This window comes from Lolium perenne, chromosome 3 (genome assembly GCF_019359855.2).
Source record: "Lolium perenne isolate Kyuss_39 chromosome 3, Kyuss_2.0, whole genome shotgun sequence".
NCBI lineage: Eukaryota > Viridiplantae > Streptophyta > Magnoliopsida > Poales > Poaceae > Lolium > Lolium perenne.
The window spans coordinates 76,094,893-76,110,483 of NC_067246.2; positions in this window are offsets into that span (position 1 = coordinate 76,094,893).

Genomic DNA, 15,591 nt, shown 5'->3' on the forward strand with positions numbered 1-15,591 from the left:
ATGTGTAAGGCTGGTGCCAACCGGGGCGGGAGTGGAGGCGGTAGCGCCCGGCGCTGGGCGGGAGGCGGGCGGGAGTGGGGCGGGACGGGAGTGCCAGGCGACGGCCCGCGTTGGAGGCGACAGCGAGGCGAGAGCGGGGCGAGAGGCGGGGCGGCGCGATGGCAGAGGCGGGCGAGAGCAGGGCGGGCGATAGGGCGGGCGAGAGCGGGCGATAGGCGGGCGATAGGCGGGCGAGATGCGGGCGAGAGGCGGGCGAGAGCGGGCGAGAGCGGGCGAGAGCGGGCGATAGGCGGGCGATAGGCGGGCGAGATGCGGGCGAGAGGCGGGCGAGAGCGGGCGAGAGAGGGGCGGGAGTGTCTAACGGCTAGCTGACGTGGCGCGATCTGATTCGTCCACGTCAGCTAGCCGTTGCTGGTTCAAAAAACCCTATAAATACCCCCCATATGTTTCACTCACTCCACACCCATTTCATCTCCATTCATCACCTTCCCTCTCTCAAATCTTCTCCACCATGTCCGGTTGGACTCCACCAGATATGACCACGTTCACGGATCTGATTCAGGACGGGTCACCAATAGACCTAGATGGTCTCTCTCCGTCACATCGTCGCACCAATGCCGGTTCTTCGCCGCTTCCTCGAGTTTTATCCCCCACCGGCACACCCGCTCCGGGGCCATATGGGGCATACGCTCCACCTCCGGCGCCATATGGTTCATACCCTCCGCCTCCGTATCCATACCCCCAACCACCTCCTACAGGTAGCGGGAGTACCACTGTACCTCCTTACCCACCACCTTCGTACGGTTCATACCCTCCACCTCCGTATCCGTACGCGCCATATGGTCCGTACCCTCCACCACCTCCAGAAGCCACTGCACCAAGCTCCGAGTCCAATGCCGCAGAAACAATCGTACCACCGCGGCCAAAGAGGCTTGACTGGACAGCTGCGGAAGAGGAAAAACTGGTACTTTACTTACCCATCACATATTTATTTCGGGGTTGGTTCTTGCTTCGATTTTTCACTTACAATATCTATGTCGGTGTAGGTGCATGCTTGGATTTTTAACTCCAAGGACTCTGTCGCCGGTAATTGCAAGACCGGCACGAGTTTTTGGGGTCAGATAGCTGAAACCTTCAACTCTACCTCCGAGCCTGCCCGTCGTCGGACCTCCAAGCACCGCGCCTTGTACTTTTCAATAGTACCATCAGGTCTTAGCTTCTTCTTGAACACCCATTTGCAGCCCACGGGCTTGCATCCATGGGGTCGTTCTGATAGCTCCCAAGTTTCATTAGAAAGAATCGAGTCCATCTTGCACAGGTAGGTTTCCCTCTCTTTCTCATTTCAAATTTTTATTTTCTGTTTTTATTTACTGATTTAAATTTGCTATTTTGAATTCACATTTGATTTCTGCTTTGCTTTGCAGGTTCTATAATATTTGATTTTCAATATCACTTTATAATAATACTCCCTGCATAATTGTGTTATCCAATCAATTATTTAATATATGAGTTAAATTGGTGTTCTTGTGATGTATAATTAAAATAGATAGGGTTTAGGTTTTGATCTTAATTCTTTTTAGTGGAGAACCAATTCTATTTGAATGGTTTGAAACTTATAATCTGTGTATGGTGGTCTAACAAATGTAATTAATTAGACGGATCATAATTCAACGTCAAGTGTCTAAAAACAAATTCTCGATGAGACTACCATACCATCCCAGTTCACCAGATTGAAGTTGTCAACCTTCCTGATTCTTTAGGGGGTAGATTATGCTATTAGATTTAATAATATCTTGATAAACATGAATCTAGGCATCTCAAGCCAGCATGACAGAAAGATAATTAAAATAAAAGAATTCTCGTAGGCTAGTCAGGTCAAAGTCCAATGTAGAGCACTACCTAGCTTAGCCGCTTGCCATATGCAATTCTTCTTCGCTCAGTTATGAGCTTGTATTACTTCTTGGAGTCGTAGAGTCACTGTTGTGTTACCGATTCTCTCACTGTAGTCTCTCAAGTTCTAGGTTAGGCTTATGTCAGACGAAGATCTGGTATTTGTCTAACCCTGATCCCGGGGGTGCCACAGGTTTTGGTATCAGAGCAGGACTGCCTGTAGGAAACCCTTTCTATCGATCGATGGCACCAGCCTAATCTTTTTTCAGACGGATGAAGCTGCGAAATGGTATTTAACTCAATGGTAGCATAGTACGCAATTTAGACTAAAAATAAAGGCAATTTCAAGTTGGAAAAACCGATTTTTTGAGCAGTATATGTAAGAAGATAAAATTCATTGCTAAAATAAGGCTTGTCCCGAGACATTTTTTTAAGTCTTTTTTCTGTAAACTATAAAACTGCTATTTCTTCACAGAATTTCATGTGGGCACATGTAAGGTCCACATAAACCGGAAAAAAGTTCCTAAACTTTTTTAACATTTTGAAAATTGTTGTTTAGGTAAAGGTGCATATGCTCTCAGGATCGAAAGTGAATTTTCGGTTGCTATGGAATAGATAATTGCGATCATGATTTCAATACATACAATACCTATTTGTAAATATAAATTATGGTTTTGCATTGATATTTAAATTAAATGAAGATTCAAAATTGCTAACGGGACCAAGTGATGTGACCAAATAGAGCAACAGCCCAACTATTTGTACGAATACAACGAGCAGCAGCCCCCAATCGGAAATAGCAGCAGCTCAAATATCAGTTTCCATCAGAAAGAGCAGGACGCGACCGAAATCACTCGCTGCCGCTCCTCATCCGGAAGCTTCAGGTGCTCGAAATCAGCCGCTCCTCGTCCACCTTTCTAGTCGGTCAGAATTGTAAGTCGCTTCTCAGTTCTCACCCTGAGACCCCATCTTTCTCAACCTTGAGCCATCTGCTCATCTCTGCCCGTCCCCAACCCCAAGTGCGGCGCCAGCCCCTCCCCTCTCCTTTCGTGGCGCCCGCCACTCTGCCCCTCCCCATCCCAGGTGTGGCGCCCACCCACTCTGCCCCTTCCCATCCTATTTTTTTCTCTCAAGATCCCTCCGCGACAGTCGATTCCGGCGGCCGATCCAACTCCCGCTCTGGTGCTCGCCGCTCAAGCTTAGATTGTTTCTCTTCCATGCCACTCCCTCCATAGCCTCCCCCGCCTACCACTCCGGCGCATCCTAACACACGGCCGCCCTCGACGCTGCTCTGTTGTGCGTTCTGACGGCCACCTCCGTCAAGCTCCGACCCGACCGTTTCTGCTCGAGCCCCCGGTTCCAACCTCCAGCCGCAGGCCTGCAGCGCGTTAGCAGAGCGGGAGGCGCAAGAAGGGAGCTAGTGCGTCGCGGGCTGGCGCCTGTCTCGTGGGAACAGGGAAATAAAACTGAACCGCTACCATGGCAGACCGACGTATTACGTGATTTGGTGGGAGGGTAAATTGGTCCAAAAAAGTGTTGGACCAAGGAAACAATCCTCCCTTTATTATTAGGTATAGATAGATTGACCTATTATTTACAAATAACCAGCTATTTCTCTCCATATTCTACTACTATCTCACAACTCACATGTCATTGAATTAATCCAAAGTTACCCATGGATTGACTAATTTGTTTGATTATACACGACCACATGTCTTATGTTGCCAGATTAGTATAGATAATTGATTGTCTAATTCATGATTCATACTTAAGAAATAATGTCAAGCTCGATTCAGAGATCTACGGTCTTTTGTGGTTCTACAGTTTATAATTATTTTGGGCTCGACTAATATAAATTCAATGTCATTAAAATGAAAAGCACAACTCTTATATACAATTTTAGGAATGAAAAATTAAAACTTCTAAGAAGTCTGATACTATGTTTTCCTTTTTTTTCTAAGGGGCAGGACGTGCATGCTTGTACCTCTTTTTGTTATTTCATTTCGTCAGCTCATACTAAACCTACTTGTGTGGAAGAGAAAAAATACTGCATCCGACAAAAAAATGTCTCAACTTTTTGTAGATACAGATGTATCTACAACTAAACGTGACTAAATACATCCGAATTTAGATAAAACTAAGATAGTTATTTTTGGACGAAGGTAGTATTTTTTTCCTTTGGCAAGGGGATAAATTCTTTCTATTGTCAGACTAACCTTTCCTCTCTTTTTTATGACGTACTTGTACTATGCAGTTTTTAACCTTCTCAGCAAAAATAAAGTTAGGGTTAGCAAGGGGAAAATATTCTGATGGAGATAATAAACCATTAGGAAAATATTAAGATTTTTCATCGAAAACACATAAATATCATAGAAAAACAGATTTTCTTAGCCTCGAATGTAAGCCAGTAGGACGCACTCGAGGAATTTCTTAAATTTCCAAGATAAATTCCCGTGAGGCTCGACAACTTTATTTTTTAATTTTTTTCTTTAAAAAACAACGGACGCCCAGATTTCATTGGACAACCTAGATTGCATCGCGTGGGAAGCTACAATTCGAACATTCACCAAATATCCCAGTACATGAATAATATCACCCTCTTATATACACCTAGGAACCAATTATTTAACTAACAGATTATAACTCTCGCAAGACATAAGGTCACCGTGTAAATATATTAGACTACACAGCAGCAACGTGAACTTCGAGGGCATTCTGGATGGCAGCTGCCGTCACCTTTTTCGCAAATTTTGCCAACGATGTATTGAATTTTCTGGTTGTGGCAATCCAGTTTCATAATTCAGAGAAACCTAGCACGTATGTTCAATTGTTCTTTTTAGAAGGTATGTTCAATTGTTGATGCAAGTGTCTTCTCTTGCATTGATTTTTTTAATGTTACAACTTACAAGCAATCAAGATGCCAAAAAACGGGACCGAAATTGCAAACTGATCTCGGTCTAATTTTTAAGCCAAAGCGATTGTCGGTTCCATAAACTAAGAAGAGAGCAAGGATTATCCGGTTGATTTACGAAAAATTAAACAAAACCGTCACAACGTCCACGCCGCTCCTAGGGCGCACCTGGACAATCTGGCACAAAATAGATATGACACACATTGTCGAGAAAAAAACAGACTACGCACTCATTGTCTTCATTTCTCCCCCAGGCAAGATACTCTAACTTCACCGCATATGACTATTGAGGAAGACTTCGCCGCAATAGTAAGCCATGCTAAGATCTGTGATACGTCCAAAACGTATCTACTTTCCCGAACACTTTTGCTATTGTTTTGCCTCTAATTTATGTATTTTAGATACAACTAACACGGACTAACGCTGTTTTCAGCAGAATTGCTCTGGTGTCTCGTTTTTGTGCAGAAATTCAACTTTCGAGAAAATCCTCGGAATTTATACCAAAGGTCCTATTTTACCAGAAGACTCACGGAGCCAGAAGGGCAGGCCTGGGGGAGGCCCAGGGCCCCCAGACGCTAGGCCGGCTCGGCCTGGAGGGGGGGCGCGCCGCCCTAGCGTGTGGCGCCCGCGGCTTCCCTCTGACGCCCTCCTCCGGACTACTTAAAGATTTCGATCTAAAAACGCGAGGCAGGAAGTCGAAGTCGCCAGAAACCCTCCAGTACGCCGCCACATCGCGAAACTCCGTCTCGGGACCAGAAACTCCGTTCTGGCACTCCGCCGGGACGGGGAATTGGAGGAGATCATCGCCATCATCACCACCGACGCCTCTCCATCGACCAACAATGCTTCCCCCATCCATGTGTGAGTAATTCCCCCGCTGTAGGCTGAAGGGGATGGTAGGGATTGGATGAGATTGTTCATGTAATAGCATAAGATTGTTAGGGCATAGTGCCTAGTGTCCGTAATTGGTACTTTGATGATATTGTTGCAACTTGTTATGCTTAATGCTTGTCACTAGGGCCCGAGTGTCATGATCTCAGATCTGAACATGTTATTGTTTCATCATGATATGCATTGTTTTATGATCTTACCTGCAAGTTGTATACACATGTCGCTGTCCGGAACCCGAGGGGAAGGCGGTGATGTGAGGATCACATGTGTTCACAGAATGTAAATGCTTTGCTCCGGTGCTCTATTAAAAGGAGTACCTTAATATCCAGTAGATTCCCTAGAGGCCCGGCTGCCACCGGCTGGTAGGACAAAAGATGTTGTGCAAGTTTCTCATTGCGAGCACGTACGACTATATACGGAACACATGCCTATGGATTGTTTAGTACTTGGACACCGCTTTATTATTATCTGCAAATGCTCTGCTTTGATTGTTACATGAGTTTCTCTCATCCATGCAACGCCCGTTATCCATCCCTGTGCCTACAGTATTTTAATCCTGCTGTTTACTGTAATCACTACTGCTGTCTCTGTCACACTGCTGCTGTTATTTCACTACTGCTAATGCTATAAAACTGTTACTACTGATAAACTCTTGCGAGCAAGTCTGTTTCCAGGTGCAGCTGAATTGACAACTCCGCTGTTAAGGCTTTCAAGTATTCTTTGTCTCCCCTTGTGTCGAATCAATAAATTGGGTTTTACTTCCCGCGAAGACTGTTGCGATCCCCTATACTTGTGGGTCATCAAGACTATTTTCTGGCGCCGTTGTCGGGGAGCATAGCTTTATTTGGAAGTTCACTTGGATTGATATTGTTCGCTGCAAATTCTCCATCATGGGTAAATCTAGCGATCCTAAAGTCGCCATATTACCATCCACTACAAGAAAAGGTACAACTCTGAGTACCTCTGCTACTCTTGATTCACCATCTGTGATAAGTCAACTTGTTTCACCACCACAAACTTCGCTTGCTGGTACTTCTGCTGAATCTGAAAATTCTCATAATATTGATGATGTTTCTGCTGCGCTTGATGATAGTGGTTCATTGGGATCCTTTCTAGATGCTACAATTGCTAGGTCTAGACAAATTGAAAATGCTGAAACTCCCAATGAAAATGCTGCTACACCCATTAATTCACCTGAGTCTGTTGATTATTCTAGTGATGATCCTGATGAGGATTATGTGGAGCTTAATGATGATTTTATTGATAAATGCAATGCTATTACTGATGCAAGAAAAATTAAAAAGTTTCTCGCACAACATACTGTTAGATATAAGCTGTCTCCTGATCCTAAATTTGCCACATCTCCTATAAACATTAAGGATAAAGATTATGATTTTTCTCTTGATCTATCTCATATAGCTATTGTTGAGAAAACACCCTTTTGTGGTACTGAAAAAGAAAGTGCTGTTGAACACATGAATGAACTCTCTTCTATGAGTAGCTTGTTTTCTGATGATGTCAAGATGCGCACTTATTTTGTTGCTAAAATTTTTCCTTTCTCATTAAAGGATGACGCTAAAACTTGGTATAATAATTTGCCTCCTGGCTCTATTAAAAGTCCAGGTGATTTGCTTGATGTTTTCTTTCGGAAATACTTTCCTGCTAGTGCTCAACATGCTGCTTTACAGAAAATTTATAGCTTTGACCAGGAAGATGGAGAGAAAGTGCCAGAAGCATGGGCAAGATTTTGCTCTCTTATCAGAGCTCGACCTAGACATGATTTGGAAAAGCATGATTTACTTGATATATTTTATAGTGGACTAACCGTTGAGTCTAGAGCATATTTGGATAGTTGTGCTGGTTGTGTTTTCAGTAAAAGAACTCTGCATTTAAGTCAAGAATTATTGGCTAAAATAGGCCGGAATCATGATGATTGGTCTACACCTGAACCAACTCCGACGCCAATATTGAAGAAGAGGGGTTTAATTAAATTAAATGATGAAGATATGAGGGAAGCCAAGAAGTCTCTTAAGGAGAAAGGTATTAAATCCGAAGATGTGAAGAATTTACCCCCCATAGGAGATATATGTGAGATAATTCCCCCTTCATCCATGATCGAGGTAACTCTCTTCAACGCTTTACTAGGGAAGATATTCCGTATTCAAAACCTCCTGCTCAATGCTTAGATGAGTTTGATAATTATATTGTTAAGCAAGAAAATTTTAATATGAGAGTAGAGAATCATCTAATGGAAAATTCTCAAGCTATTAGCAATTTGCATGATATTGTGGAGAGAACCTCCAATGATGTTAAGATGCTTGTTAAACATTTTCAAATGGTTCAAAATCAAATTGATCAACTCACTAAAGTGCAAAATGACTTGTTAAAAAATAATTCTAAAGAGAAACATGCTTATGAAGTAACAACTAGAGGCGGTGTCTCTACCCAGGATCCTCTATATCCTGAAGGACATCCCAAAAGAGTTGAACAAGATTCTCAACGAATTGAACCTAGTGCTCCTTCTAAGAAAAAGAAGAAGAAACATAAAAATGTTGTAGAATCCTCTGAACCTGTTAATGATCCAAATAGTATTTCTATTTCTGATGCTGAAACTGAAAGTGGTAATGAACATGATAATGATAATGATAAGAATGATGCTTCTGATAAAGAAGAAGTTGAAGATGAACCTGAAAAGCATGCTAAAAATAAAAAGTATACTAAAGAAGATTTTATTGCTAAGAAACATGGTAATGAAAGAGAACCTTGGGTTCAAAAGCAAATTCCTTTTCCTGCTAAGAAACTAAAATCAAAGGAAGAAGAACACTATAATAAATTTTGCGATTAGATGAAACCTTTTATTCTTGCAAATCCCTTTGACTGATGCTATTAAATTTCCTCCTTATTCAAAGTATATGAAAGATATTGTCACTAACAAAAGGAAAATCCCTAATTAGGAGATTTCCACTATGCTTGCTAATTACTCTTTCAATGGCAAAGTTCCAAAAAAGTTGGGCGACCAAGGTATACCTACTATTCCTTGTTCTATTAAGAATAATTATGTTAGAACTGCTCTATGTGACATAGGCATCCCAAATGGGCCTGCCGAAGATAGTACCCGGGGTTTACTGAAGGCCCACTACCCGAAGAATAAGAAGATTCGGAAGCCCAAGATATTATTAAGGAAAGCTAGAATTGTAATAGGAAGTGTTATTTGTAATCTTGCGGGATGAGTTAGAAACCTTCCCGGACTCTGTAACTTGTACTACACGAATCCCTCGGCTCCGCCTCCTATATAAGGGGGAGTCGAGGGACGCAGAAATCATCGAATCATTGTTCTCAAACCCTAGTTTCATAATCGTCGAGTACTTTTCGGCTGAAACCTTCGAGATCTACTTGCCCTCTACTTCCAACTAAACCCTAGTCTACAACCCGTAGGCATTGACAAGTTAATACCTTGTCAATTGGCGCCGTCTGAGGGAACTAGAGGCATCAAGGATCTGGTCTCGATGGCACGTTCAAGATCGTCGACTTCATCAACCGCAAAATCATCGACTTCATCAACCGCGAGCAACGCAATGGATCGAGGTAAACAGATCGCTACTGGTCCTGTCGATTTTGTTCCTCACCCGCCCTCCCGTTTGGATGCATATGCATATCTGGAGGAGCCTATGGAGATGACGTTCGGAAGGTTTCACTTTCGCGTCGAGAAAGAGGGATCGTATCGTGTCGAAATTCCGATTTCGTCGGGATCGTCGGCGGTCGATTCCGATTTTTCAAGCTATACATCGTCAACCGAATCAGGAGAGGAAGAAACTTCGTCGTCACGCTTCATCAGCACCAGGGCGAGAGAAAAACTCGCCAAGATCTTCAGCGACATGTCATTTGAGTCATCTGCGGACTCATATATAAGCGATGGCTCAATCAGTGTCGACAGCTACAACTTCATCGACAAATCTATTACAGTGGGCAAGGTCTTCACCAATCTTAACGATGGTGTCACCAAACCCAACATAGATCTGAATACAAAGTATCATCAGATTTATGTCATCGGAGAGCCAAGCCATGACCAAGAAGAAACATCTGAGGCTTTCGACGATTTGGGAAATCCATACGTTGATCCCTCTGATTTGCGACGAGGTCTAGGCAATAAATATATCGGGCCACAACCACGAGACAGAGTTCGACTCCCGCAAGCAGCATGGGATAGAGCCGCGAGAGCTATGGACGGCTCAGAACCAATGGCCACCACAGCCACGCCAGAGGAATTACAAGCATATCAATATAGGCTCGCACGAGCTGCAAGGGAATTGGAAAAACAGACAGCTGAGCTAAACAGAAGAAAGGAGGCAGCCTCTGCATCCAGCAGGCGAAGGGCAGAGCTGAGTCGACAATCTAGAACTTCGGGTGATAGCCACAGGGAGGCTCGGAATAGAGCAAGATCGAGGTTACAACACGTACCCGAAGGAGAAAGAGAGCACTTGGTCCAAAACCTCGACATGTCTTTGATACGCGTACAGCACGCGTCCGTTGGGAACCCCAAGAGGAAGGTGTGATGCGTACAGCGGCAAGTTTTCCCTCAGTATGAAACCAAGGTTTATCGAACCAGTAGGAGCCAAGAAGCACGTTGAAGGTTGATGGCGGCGGGATGTAGTGCGGCGCAACACCAGAGATTCCGGCGCCAACGTGGAACCTGCACAACACAAACCAAGTACTTTGCCCCAACGAAACAGTGAGGTTGTCAATCTCACCGGCTTGCTGTAACAAAGGATTAACCGTATTGTGTGGAAGATGATTGTTTGCAGAAAACAGGAGAACAAAGTATTGGCAAGAGATTGTATTTCAGTATAGAGAATTGGACCGGGGTCCACAGTTCACTAGAGGTGTCTCTCCCATAAGATAAACAGCATGTTGGGTGAACAAATTACAGTTGGGCAATTGACAAATAAAGAGGGCATGACCATGCACATACATATTATGATGAGTATTGTGAGATTTAATTGGGCATTACGACAAAGTACATAGACCGCTATCCAGCATGCATCTATGCCTAAAAAGTCCACCTTCAGGTTATCATCCGAACCCCCTCCAGTATTAAGTTGCTAACAACAGACAATTGCATTAAGTATTGCGCGTAATGTAATCAGTAACTACATCCTTGAACATAGCACCAATGTTTTATCCCTAGTGGCAACAGCACATCCATAATCTTAGAGATTTCTGTCACTTCCCCAGATTCACGGAGACATGAACCCACTATCGAGCATAAATACTCCCTCTTGGAGTTACAAGCATCTACTTGGCCAGAGCATCTACTAGTAACGGAGAGCATGCAAGATCATAAACAACACATAGACATAACTTTGATAATCAACATAACAAGTATTCTCTATTCATCGGATCCCAACAAACGCAACATATAGAATTACAGATAGATGATCTTGATCATGTTAGGCAGCTCACAAGATCCAACAATGAAGCACAATGGGGAGAAGACAACCATCTAACTACTGCTATGGACCCATAGTCCAGGGGTAGACTACTCACTCATCACTCCGGAGGCGACCATGGCGGCGTAGAGTCCTCCGGGAGATGATTCCCCTCTCCGGCAGGGTGCCGGAGGCGATCTCCTGAGTCCCCCGAGATGGGATTGGCGGCGGTGGCGTCTCTGGAAGGTTTTCCGTATCGTGGCTCTCGGTACTGGAGGTTTCGCGATGGAGGCTTTAAGTAGGCGGAAGGGCAGGTCAAGGGGCGTCACGAGGGGCCCACACCATAGGGCCATGCGGCCAGGGCAGGGGCCGCGCCGCCCTATGCTCTGGCTGCCTCGTGGCCCCACTTCGTCTCCTCTTCGGTCTTCTGGAAGCTTCGTGGCAAAATAGGACCCTGGGCGTTGATTTCGTCCAATTCCGAGAATATTTCGTTACTAGGATTTCTGAAACCAAAAACAGCAGAAAACAAAGAATCGGCACTTCGGCATCTTGTTAATAGGTTAGTTCCAGAAAATGCACGAATATGACATAAAGTGTGCATAAAACATGTAGATATCATCAATAATGTGGCATGGAACACAAGAAATTATCCATACGTCGGAGACGTATCAGCATCCCCAAGCTTAGTTCTGCTCGTCCCGAGCAGGTAAAACGATAACAAAGATAATTTCTGGAGTGACATGCCATCATAACCTTGATCATACTATTTGTAAAGCATATGTAGTGAATGCAGCGATCAAAACAATGTATATGACATGAGTAAACAAGTGAATCATATAGCAAAGACTTTTCATGAATAGTACTTCAAGACAAGCATCAATAAGTCTTGCATAAGAGTTAACTCATAAAGCAATAATTCATAGTAAAAGCATTGAAGCAACACAAAGGAAGATTAAGTTTTAGCGGTTGCTTTCAACTTGTAACATGTATATCTCATGGATATTGTCAACATAGAGTAATATAATAAGTGCAATATGCAAGTATGTAGGAATCAATGCACAGTTCACACAAGTGTTTGCTTCTTGAGGTGGAGAGAAATAGGTGAACTGACTCAACAATGAAAGTAAAAGAATGGTCCTTCAAAGAGGAAAAGCATCGATTGCTATATTTGTGCTAGAGCTTTGATTTTGAAAACATGAAACAATTTTGTCAACGGTAGTAATAAAGCATATGTATCATGTAAATTATATCTTACAAGTTGCAAGCCTCATGCATAGTATACTAATAGTGCCCGCACCTTGTCCTAATTAGCTTGGACTACCGGATCATCGCAATGCACATGTTTTAACCAAGTGTCACAAAGGGGTACCTCTATGCCGCCTGTACAAAGGTCTAAGGAGAAAGCTCGCATTGGATTTCTCGCTATTGATTATTCTCAACTTAGACATCCATACCGGGACAACATAGACAACAGATAATGGACTCCTCTTTTATGCATAAGCATGTGGCAACAATTATTATTCTCATATGAGATTGAGGATATTGTCCAAAACTGAAACTTCCACCATGGATCATGGTTTTAGTTAGCGGCCCAATGTTCTTCTCTAACAATATGCATGCTTAACCATAAGGTGGTAGATCTCCCTTACTTCAGACAAGACAAACATGCATAGCAACTCACATGATATTCAACAAAGAATAGTTGATGGCGTCCCCAGTGAACATGGTTATCGCACAACAAGCAACTTAATAAGAGATAAAGTGCATAAGTACATATTCAATACCACAATAGTTTTTAAGCTATTTGTCCCATGAGCTATATATTGCAAAGGTGAATGATGGAACTTTAAAGGTAGCACTCAAGCAATTTACTTTGGAATGGCGGAGAAATACCATGTAGTAGGTAGGTATGGTGGACACAAATGGCATAGTGGTTGGCTCAAGGATTTTGGATGCATGAAAAGTATTCCCTCTCGATACAAGGTTTAGGCTAGCAAGGTTATTTGAAACAAACACAAGGATGAACGGCGCAGCAAAACTCACATAAAAGACACATTGTAAACATTATAAGACTCTACACCGTCTTCCTTGTTGTTCAAACTCAATACTAGAAATTATCTAGACCTTAGAGAGACCAAATATGCAAACCAAATTTTAGCATGCTCTATGTATTTCTTCATTAATGGGTGCAAAGTATATGATGCAAGAGCTTAAACATGAGCACAACAATTGCCAAGTATCACATTATCCAAGACATTTTAGCAAATTACTACATGTATCATTTTCCAATTCCAACCATATAACAATTTAACGAAGAAGAAACTTCGCCATGAATATTATGAGTAAAGCCTAAGGACATACTTGTCCATATGCTACAGCGGAGCGTGTCTCTCTCCCACACAGTGAATGCTAGGATCCATTTTATTCAAACAAAACAAAAACAAAAACAAAAACAAACCGACGCTCCAAGAAAAGCACATAAGATGTGATGGAATAAAAATATAGTTTCAGGGAAGGAACCTGATAATGTTGTCGATGAAGAAGGGGATGCCTTGGGCATCCCCAAGCTTAGACGCTTGAGTCTTCTTGATATATGCAGGGGTGAACCACTGGGGCATCCCCAAGCTTAGAGCTTTCACTCTCCTTGATCATGTTGTATCATCTCCCTCTCTTGATCCTTGAAAACTTCCTCCACACCAAACTTAGAACAACTCATTAGAGGATTAGTGGACAATAAAAATTAACATGTTCAGAGGTGACACAATCATTCTTAACACTTCTGGACATTGCATAAAGCTACTGGACATTAATGGATCAAAGAAATTCATCCAACATAGCAAAAGAGGCAATGCGAAATAAAAGGCAGAATCTGTCAAAACAGAACAGTTCGTATTGACGAATTTTATCGAGGCACCAGACTTGCTCAAATGAAAATTCTCAAATTGAATGAAAGTTGTGTACATATCTGAGGATCACTCACGTAAATTGGCATAATTTTCTGAGTTACCTACAGAGAAAACAGCCCAGATTCGTGACAGCAAAGAAATCTGTTTCTGCGCAGTAATCCAAATCTAGTATGAACTTTACTATCAACGACTTTACTTGGCACAACAAAACACTAAACTAAGATAAGGAGAGGTTGCTACAGTAGTAAACAACTTCCAAGACACAAATATAAAACAAAAATACAGTAGTAAAAACATGGGTTGTCTCCCATAAGCGCTTTTCTTTAACGCCTTTCAGCTAGGCGCAGAAAGTGTGTATCAAGTATTATCAAGAGACGAAGTGTCAACATCATAATTTGTTCTAACAATAGAATCAAAAGGTAACTTCATTCTCTTTCTAGGGAAGTGTTCCATACCTTTCTTGAGAGGAAACTGATATTTTATATTACCTTCCTTTATATCAATGATAGCACCAACAGTTCGAAGAAAAGGTCTTCCCAATATAATGGGACAAGATGCATTGCATTCAATATCCAAGACAACAAAATCAACGGGGACAAGGTTATTGTTAACGGTAATGCGAACATTATCAACTTTCCCCAAAGGTTTCTTTGTAGAATGATCAGCAAGATTAACATCCAAATAACAATTTTTCAGCGGTGGCAAGTCAAGCATATTATAAATTTTCTTAGGCATAACGGAAATACTTGCACCAAGATCACATAAGGCATTACAATCAAAATCTTTAACCTTCATCTTAATGATGGGCTCCCAACCATCCTCTAGCTTTCTAGGAATAGAGGCTTCACGCTCTAGTTTCTCTTCTCTAGCTTTTATGAGAGCATTTGTAATATGTTGCGTGAAAGCCAAATTTATAGCACTAGCATTAGGACTTTTAGCAAGTTTTTGCAAGAACTTTATAACTTCAGAGATGTGGCAATCATCAAAATTCAAACCATTATAATCTAAAGCAATGGGATCATCATCCCCAATGTTGGAAAAAATTTCAGCAGTTTTATCACGAGCGCTTTCAGCTTTTAGCGATTTCAGGCAATTTCTCGCGCTTTGCATTAGAAGTGGAAACATTGCTAACACCAATTCTTTTATTATTAATAGTAGGAGGTGCAGCAACATGTGAAGAATCAACATTACTTGTGGTGGTAATAGTCCAAACTTTAGCTATATTTTTCTCTTTAGCTAGTTTTTCATTTTCTTCTCTATCCCACCTAGCACGCAGTTCAGCCATTAATCTTATATTCTCATTAATTCTAACTTGGATAGCATTTGCTGTAGTAACAATTTTATTTTCAATATCCCTATTAGGCATAACTTTCGATTTCAAAAGATCTACATCAGCAGCAAGACTATCGACTTTAGAAGCAAGTATATCAATTTTCCCAAGCTTTTCTTCAACAGATTTGTTAAAGGCAGTTTGTGTACTAATAAATTCTTTAATCATAGCTTCAAGTCCAGGGGGTGTGTTCCTATTATTATTGTAAGAATTCCCATAAGAATTACCATAGCCGTT